The sequence below is a fragment of the Lontra canadensis genome, unplaced genomic scaffold, assembly GCF_010015895.1.
Source record: "Lontra canadensis isolate GAN:19392208 unplaced genomic scaffold, GSC_riverotter_1.0 scaffold179, whole genome shotgun sequence".
NCBI lineage: Eukaryota > Metazoa > Chordata > Mammalia > Carnivora > Mustelidae > Lontra > Lontra canadensis.
Window position 1 is genome coordinate 3,302,492 of NW_022631173.1, and position 8,412 is coordinate 3,310,903.

Consider the following 8,412-nt stretch of genomic DNA (forward strand, 5'->3'; position numbering starts at 1 on the left):
TTTCCTCTCTTTCTTTCTTTCTCCTTCCGTCCTGCCTTCCTTCTTTTCTTTCCTTTTTCTCTTCTTCTCTTCTCTTTTTCTTTACTCTCTCTCTTTCTTTCTTCTTCCTTCCTTCCTTTCCTCTCTTTCTTTCTCTATCTCTCTCTCTACTTCTTAATCCCCTTCCTTCCTCCATTCCCTCCCTCCTTCCTTCTTTCCTTTGTTCCCTCTCTTCCTTCCTACCTTCCTTTCCTCCTTTTTGTTTTTCATTCTTTCCACCTTTTATTCTTTCCTTCTTTCTTGCTAACTTTCTTCATCACAATGGTGTGATCCCAGAACTCAAGACAATTTCTTATTCATGATGGCTAGCATGGAACCCCGATCTGTTGCCTGTGCTGCCACGTGGAATGACTGAGCCACCACAGAAAATCAAAACAAAAACAAAAAAAGGAAGAAAACAAACAAACAAACAAAAACCCACTGGACAAGTTACTCTTTTGTCACTAGCACTGAGAACAGAAGCTGTATTTCTTACTGATTCAACTTCATAGGGCTCTGTGGTGGGACACTCAGTCTGCCTTCCTGAGCAGTAACTATCAGGAAAGACAGAAAGACATGGTTGAAAGGGAAGTGGGAGGTTGGTTGACACAAATTGGCAGCTGACAATCATCAGGAAGGGATGGGGACAATGGACTAGACAACAGTTACCTCCTGGGGGCAGCTTGCATTCGATGGTCACCTCCAGTTTCCTGTAATGCCCTTCTTACTTACAGACCCAAAGCCTCTTGGTTCCTACAGATTCATGGCTCCCTGGATAGGTAAGTATATTTAACAAGGACTATGGTTCACCTTCTGCTTAGGTTGCCAACAAATGTCCATTTGGCCCAGACAAATAAGAGGTGACCAGCACCACAGTCACTCCACTCAACTCTGAATTGAGCTTCCTTTCTCTTCTTCAGATAAAAGCCTCAACCCTTCCTAATGGTAGGGGAGCCCTCCTGTAGTACAGTTTCTTGCACATCACTTCTCAGTTCTCCGTAATGATCTCAGACTAACTTTTCATTGAAGTCCTCCATTAACCCAGTGCTGCCCTGTTTCAACCTCAATCTCACAGCTGTGCACCAAGCTTTGGGAAGCCCCCTTCCTGACATGCACTGTCCTTTCTTGCCTTGTCCAGGATGCCCTTCTTCTGACACCCTGGGTTCCTCCCCAGTTGTCCCCAGACAACTCTTGAGAGGTTCCTCCCCCCCACACACACCCCCATTGCGGTCCAGGGTATGGTTTGCTCCTGTTGAATGGGCTGACGTGTTTCCAGCACCGGAGAATGCTGACCCCAGCCTTCCACTATGACATCCTGAAGCCCTATATGGGGCTCATGGCCGACTCTGTCCAAGTGATGCTGGTAAGTTCAACCCCTGCTCACCTGCACACTCACACCCACAGCAGAGTTCACAAAATCCACTCTCAGACAGCTGTGTCCCTCAGACATCCATTAGACATGGCCCCCAGATTCACCCACTTATACCATATTATGAGACAGGACCCCCTGAGGATGGATGGAACATGGAAGCACCCAGGCACCCATTTTCATCCACTCTTTGCTCATTGCCCACAGGAGAGACAGTCATGGTGGATAAAGGGTCCCTTCTTGTCCCACTTCCATGTCTTTGACCTGGACAGGAAGAGTAGTCAATGCCCTTAGACAACAGGACAAACTTCCCCTGGCTGGCCCGGAAAGTAGCAGCTTCAGTGGCAAGGTGGACATCCCATGATGTCACTCAGGTGGGCTCTGGGCTAAGGCTGAAGGCTTCTGATGAATTTTCGCAATTCTGTGCAGGGAAATGGAGACCAAGTCTCTACCCTCCAGGGCTGGGTCTTGCCATAACATTACCTCTGAGCCTGACCTTATTTCTCACTCACTGTGTTCAGCTGACATTGTTGAATAAGAGGAACCGAAGTCCCTGATATCCCTTCTTTAGAAACCCCAGTCTTAGCCCTTTCCTTTGCCTTGACTCTTGCTCCCTAAATTGGGACTTTACCTGTTTCATGTGTAGATCAACCCCAAGACACATGTTCGCCTGTAGTCCCCTGAGAAACAATGTTTTCTGACCTCCTAAAAGGTGGTTACCACCAAACTGCTTTCTAAGTCAGATGATAAGAGATCATGATTAATTAAATAAAAATTAACTAACTTTCTCAGACTGCATTCTGAGAAAATGCTTACCATATTACAAACACATGGCTATAAGGTGCTAAACTGATGAAGGGCATCAGTTAAAGAGTGAGGGCATCTTATCAGAATATTTGGAGAGGCAGAGAGAGAGTCTAACCTTGTCAGCCAGGGCCTTCTGGAGGAGTAGAGAAAGATACATGTGTCCCTCTACCACAGGACAAATGGAAGGACCTCCTCAGCCAGAACTCATCTCTGAAGATTTTTGGACACATCTCCTTGATGACTTTGGACACCTTTATGAAGTGTGCCTTCAGCTACCAGGGCAACCAACAGGCAGATAGGTCAGTGAAATCCTTAGTTGCAGGGTCTATTTCTTACCACTGGGATGTACTATCTGAAAGGCAGTTAGCAAGCTTGGGTGTTTACCAGCCCAAAGAGTCACATTCTGCCGAGAGCCCCTGGCCACAGTCAGATTCAGCCCGTGCCAAGCCTTCATTAGAGACCCTGCTCTCTGCCACAGGAAGAAACCTGGATGCTGAAGTCCCTCATTAAGGGCCGAGAAACTCGAGGGTATAAGAACGACATGACAAATGCTTAGAGTTGCCTGTCCCATTAATTGAGAATGCTCCACACTCCACCACACTCCAGGTCACATGCCTCCCTCCATCCAGTCCATTCTGCATCCTCCCTTTTCAGGTACTCCCAGTCCTACCTTCAAGCCATTCAGGACCTGAACAACCTGGTGCTTTCCTGGATAAGGAATGTTTTCTACCAGAAAGACATCATCTATAGGCTGACCCCTGAAGGCCCCTGGAACCACCGGGCCTGCCAGCTTGCCCATCAACACACAGGTTGTATCTGCCCTCTGGGAAGCTCCCCTACTTCATCAGGCACATCCCAAAGGGACTGGCCCCTTACCCTCCGGCTGAGTCCTGTCCCTGGCTGCCCTTCCAGGGCCTGGGAAACACCCACTCGGGTACTCCTCTGGTCCAGGTGTTAGGGTGCCAGGTGCTATGCAAGCAGCTACATGTGTCACCCTATTGGTGAAGGTTGAATGAGAGCCCCTGCCAGCAGCAATCAAGCAGAGCTCCTTGGGCTGTGCTGCTAAGGGAAGTGATGACCTGCAAGCACCTGGTGCTAGAGCTCCCACCCAACAAACACACCCACTCCCACACTCCTCCTGATCCACCTGGCACCCTGACTGGGGCTACTGTGAGTGTCTGTGTCTGGGCACCCAGAGCGTTCAGCTCTGCCTGGGAACACTGTTTTGGACAAACCGAATGATCAAGCTGAGGAAGGCTCAGCTGCAGGAGGAGGGAAACCTGGAGAAGGTCAGGAGCAAGAGGCACTTGGACTTCCTGGACATCCTCCTTTTTGCCCAAGTGAGTGTGGCAGGGAAGGCCTGAGGCTTTGCCTACAAGTGTGGAGGAGGGGGGCAAACTCAAACCCTGTCCTCGCTCCGGGTCTTCCCAGATGGAGAACGGGAGCAGCTTTTCTGATAAGGACCTCCGTGCGGAAGTGGACACCTTCATGTTTGAGGGCCATGACACCACAGCCAGTGGCATCTCCTGGATCCTCTATGGTTTGGCCACACACCCAGAGCATCAGCAGAAATGCCAGGAGGAGATTCAGAGCCTCCTGGGGGATGGTGCCTCCATTACCTGGTGAGTGCTCATGAGACAGGAGGCCCCGACACTTCAAGTAGAGAATTCCCTGTCTGCCAGGGCTTTGCCCACCCTTCAGGATAGTTTTGTTTAGGGACCCCCTGGACCAGATGCCCTACACCACCATGTGCATCAAGGAGGCACTGCGACTCTATCCACCAGTTCCAGGTGTTGGCAGAGAGCTCAGCAAGCCCATCACCTTCCCTGATGGACGCTCCTTACCCAAAGGTGTGAACTTTCCCAGTCTCCCTCCATAAACACTTGACAGGAACGTGCGCGAGGTCAGAAATCCACATGTTCTGGGCAGTTGGTGCATGTCTTTCAGAGTCATTTCTCCCTCAAGAGAACCAATATTTCCTTTGTTTGTCAGATGAGGTATATGGTATGCTTCCCACAGAGTTTAATCCAAGAAACAAATACATGACAGCCCCTGAATGTGGCTTTGGGTTTTGCTCTAATATTCTCATTCTTTGAGATATGAGTGCCTGAGGGAACATCAGACAGGGCAGGGAGATAGGCGGTCTTTCCTTATAGGGTGTATGTTAATGAGAAAGATCAGAGAATTCACCATCATGGCTCAGATGGTCCACTCTCCAGGGAGGCTTCAGGATGATGGTAGAAAGTAGCTGATGACCAGATCTGAGATCCCTGCCATGGCTGGAAGCCACTGTTCAGCTCCCCTCTACTCTGAATCCCAGCCCTGCCACATCCTAGCTAGGTGGTCAGAGACAAATTGTTCAGCCTCAGTGAGGCTCAGGTCCCTCATGGAACAATGGATATGTGAGCCTTCATTGGCGGGTTGTTGTGAGTATGGAGGTGTTCATGGATATTCCCCAAGGGCCCATGGATCTACTTGATGTGAGTTGTCCCTTGAGTTGCTCCAAAAAGTAAGCCTCCAGTTATTCCCTGCTCTTCAGCCTGGTCATGGTTAATCTATTAACCTGTGCACACATGCATACCTGTTGTGCTATGTCTGTCCCACCTCTCCTGCAATGCTGTCATTCCATTCACGGTGATGAGAAAGGCTCTCATGATGGCTGCCAAGCTGTGTGTGGATGCACCTGGGCTCCAAAGGCATGTGTGATCAGTCTTCTTTCTTCTGCCCCACAGGATTCTTAGTCTTGCTCTCCTTTTATGCCTTCACCACAACCCAAAGGTGTGGCCAAACCCAGAGGTATGATGACCTTGGGAGGAGGAGGTGGGATGACCTCTCCAGACCAAACCCTCTTCCTGTCCCACCTCTGGGTGTGCTGTCCCTTGAATGATTGGAAGGAAGGGCTTGACCACACCTGTCCTGGCTCTGGTGCTCCCTCTGCAGGTGTTTGACCTTTCCCGGTTTGCACCAGATTCCTTTAGACACAGCCATGCTTTCCTGCCCTTCTTGGAGGATCAAGGTGAGGCACTTGTACCAGAACAGAAGGAGGGGTGGCTGAGGCTTTTGACCTGCTATATTTATGTTGTTTTCTGTAGATATGCCGTGGCATGTTGGAGTGCTGGGAAAGAGGTATGTGTCTCTACGCAAAGAAAGTTGGTAATCACTGAATGCCATGGAGACTTTGACCCATTGCTCTTACACAATCTCCAGCCACAATTCAGTGTCCGTGGGTGTTCCATAGCTCAGGGTATTCTTGTGAGTTCTTCATTTTGTGAGTATGACTTTACAGAATTAGTTTTTCTCACATGTAATTTTCAAGTGTTGTCAAAGTCAAAGACAGGATGGACACAAAAGTTTTCGTTGCACACATTCTCAAACCAGCCTTTTCTACTCAACTCCCCATTCTGCCTCCACACTGTACCATTGACTACATTGCATATGTTTCCATACTCAGCGTCCTGCATGCCTCAAATATTTCAGCCATACACCAGAAAGGTTCCTGTGTCTCTTAAGTGCTTCATAAAGTACTCGACTAATCTGTGTTGTCGCTATATTTTCATCAACCAAATGAATTATTGACTCTATGGTAATGGTCATGTACACTTGACAGTTTTCCCAGTTGTTCAATCGGTACATCTGATCTGGGCTCTACATATCTTAATATTGCATTTAGAGTCCAATCAATCAAATGAGCAATTATTTAAAAATGAGGACATTAAATTGCTTTTGGGAGAAAATCCAGTTTGTTGTATATATACAACATGTGGAATTTGAAGGTTACCTGGTGTGTAAAATGTAAAGCACACGTGAAGTAGCTGTTCAGTGGGATGACTATTGTCCAGTGTGGCTGCTGTGAAATCCTCCAGTGCTGCTGAGAGCGTCCTATAAATAGTAACTGTAGGAAACTTCGTAAGCAGTTACTAGAAAACCGTTTTTTTCCAAATACAGGAATCTGTCAATCCTTCACATACAGAGTGAACCCACTTTCACACCACATCTTTACGCAAATTGTGCTTCCAGATACTGGCTCCAGGATTTGTTTCTCCCTGCGATTGAGTCCTTCCTCCTAGATATTGGTGCAAGTCATGTGGCTGCCAGTAGAGAGAGGAGAGGGGTAGACAGCTCAGTTCCTAGCTCAGAATTAATGGTTACTCATATTTTATTCCATTCAAGGTGGGTTTCTTTTTCAGTTCAATAGACATCATTCAGTTTTAAGACTGCCTATTAAGCCTGTCTCTGTGTGCCAAGTCCTCTGCTATGAGATGGCATAATGCCCTTGCCTCCAGGAGTTCACAGTCAATAAATAAATGCCTCCACTCAAAAGAGACTTCCTTCCTTCCTTCCTTAATTTATTTATTTCTCTCTCTCTTTCCTTTCTCGTTTTTTCTTTCCTTCTTCTATTCTTTCTTCCTTCTTCCCGCCCTCTCTCCATCCCTCCCTCCCTCTCTCCCTTCTTCCTTCCTTCCTTCCTTTCTTCCTTCCTCCCACCGTTCCTCCCTCCCTCCTTTTCTTCCTTTCTTTTTTACGTGCACTCACTCATTTACTAATTGACTCCACTGTAGGAAACTCTATGTTCCTGGAACTATCCAAAATGGAAAATGATGTGTCCTTGACTAAAGTATTAGGGTGATGTCAGGGTCCAGGAATGAAGAGGCACAGTGGGCAGAGGTGGGGGTGAGGGCAAGCTGGCATTGCCTTTAGCCTTGAGCATGTGGCAGGCAGAGGTGGAGGGAGAGCATTCTCTGGGATCTCCTCAGCAGGAGCTGAGTTGGGAGGAGGAGGAGTTGAGCAGGTGACAAGTGAGTGAGCCAACAACCCAGAGAGGACTTTGATGTCAGCTGAGGCATGTGGACATGTTGTACCTGTGATGAAGGGCGAGGGAGGCTCTGAGCTTGGCTGGGGCTTCACGGGAAGGGAGTGAAGGTTGGGAGCAGAAAAGTCTGGGTAAGGAGGTAGAGGGATGGCAAGCAGAGACATTTTTGCAGTAGAATTGGAAGACTACAGCAGCTGGTTGACTGAAGGGCTGAGGGGGAGGCAGGAGTCTGGACCCAACCTGGCAGGTGATGGTGCAGCAGGTTGAGCGTCACTAAGGCTCACCCCCTGCAGAAGCTTCTCTGCGCCGTTCTAACTTCCTTATCCAACTCTGTCTTGTCCATCCTTTGAGGATCTGGACCCTTGTGAGGCCCAGATGGTTAGGGCCTGAAGGATGGCCCAGCCCACCACCTCTGCTGCCCTATCCTGCTCTCCCCATTGTGAAACCAGAAATGGCTTGTATAGAGAGCAAACAAATTAATAATTAACTGTTTTAGTGATCACTAGACTTAGCCCTGAGGCACAAGGTGCTGACCTTCTTGTAACGGTATTTCATGCCTACTGAGAGAACAGATGGGAATCGAAGCTAATCCTGGAAGAGTGTAGGCTTTGTCAAAGGTCAGGGGGAGAAAGTGAAAGAAGCAAGGCTAGGTAGGTGTAGAGATGTGCATGTGTCTTGAGGAAAAGGGATCCAGGCTGGGCCCATGCAGGAGGCCCCTGAATGTGCTGTTTCTGGCAGGGGGTTTGAGGCCACTTCTCATTTCCTTTTCCCTCCCTGACGCAGGAACTGCATCAGGAAGCAGTTTGCTATGAATGAGATGAAGGTGGTGGTGGCCCTGACCCCACTCCGCTTTGAGCTGGCACCATATCCTTTCAGGGTCCCTGTTCCCACTCCAAGAATTGTATTGATGTCCAAGAATGGGATCCACCTGCATCTCAGGAAGCTCCTCTAACCCTTGTGGGGACAAGGATGAGCCCCGACGGCCTCCTGCTTACCATCGTGTCAGTCTCTCCTGTCTGCTGTCTTCTGCCCACTTCTCACTTTCACTCTGCCCGCTGTCAGTCTCCTGCTCTCATCCTCTTGTGCATCAGACTGTCTGTCCTTCTCCATCTCACCCTTTCCCAAGATTCCTACCTGTTTGCCTGTTACCTTTCTCCTACCCAGCTGTAGCTCTGACTATCCATGTAAGTCATGATCAGCTGCCTGTCCCCCAGGCTGTCTGCCCTCTCCCCATTGCTATCTCTTTCTGCATGCTTGTGTGTTCCTTGCTGCTTAACCACATTACACAGACTTGGTTCCTTAAAAGAGCACAAGTTGATGATCCTGTAGCTTAGCCAATCAGAAATAGGGAATGGGTTTTACTGGCACAACAAAGGTGTTACAGAACCTCTAAGGGAGAATCTCTTCT

The 8,412-nt window shown here is 48.6% G+C and overlaps 1 pseudogene; it reads left to right on the top strand.

Annotated features, from left to right (window-relative positions):
* The first annotated feature begins 1,671 nt into the window (after positions 1-1,671).
* LOC116860592 lies at positions 1,672-7,956 on the top strand (annotated as a pseudogene).
* Positions 7,957-8,412: the final 456 nt, after the last annotated feature.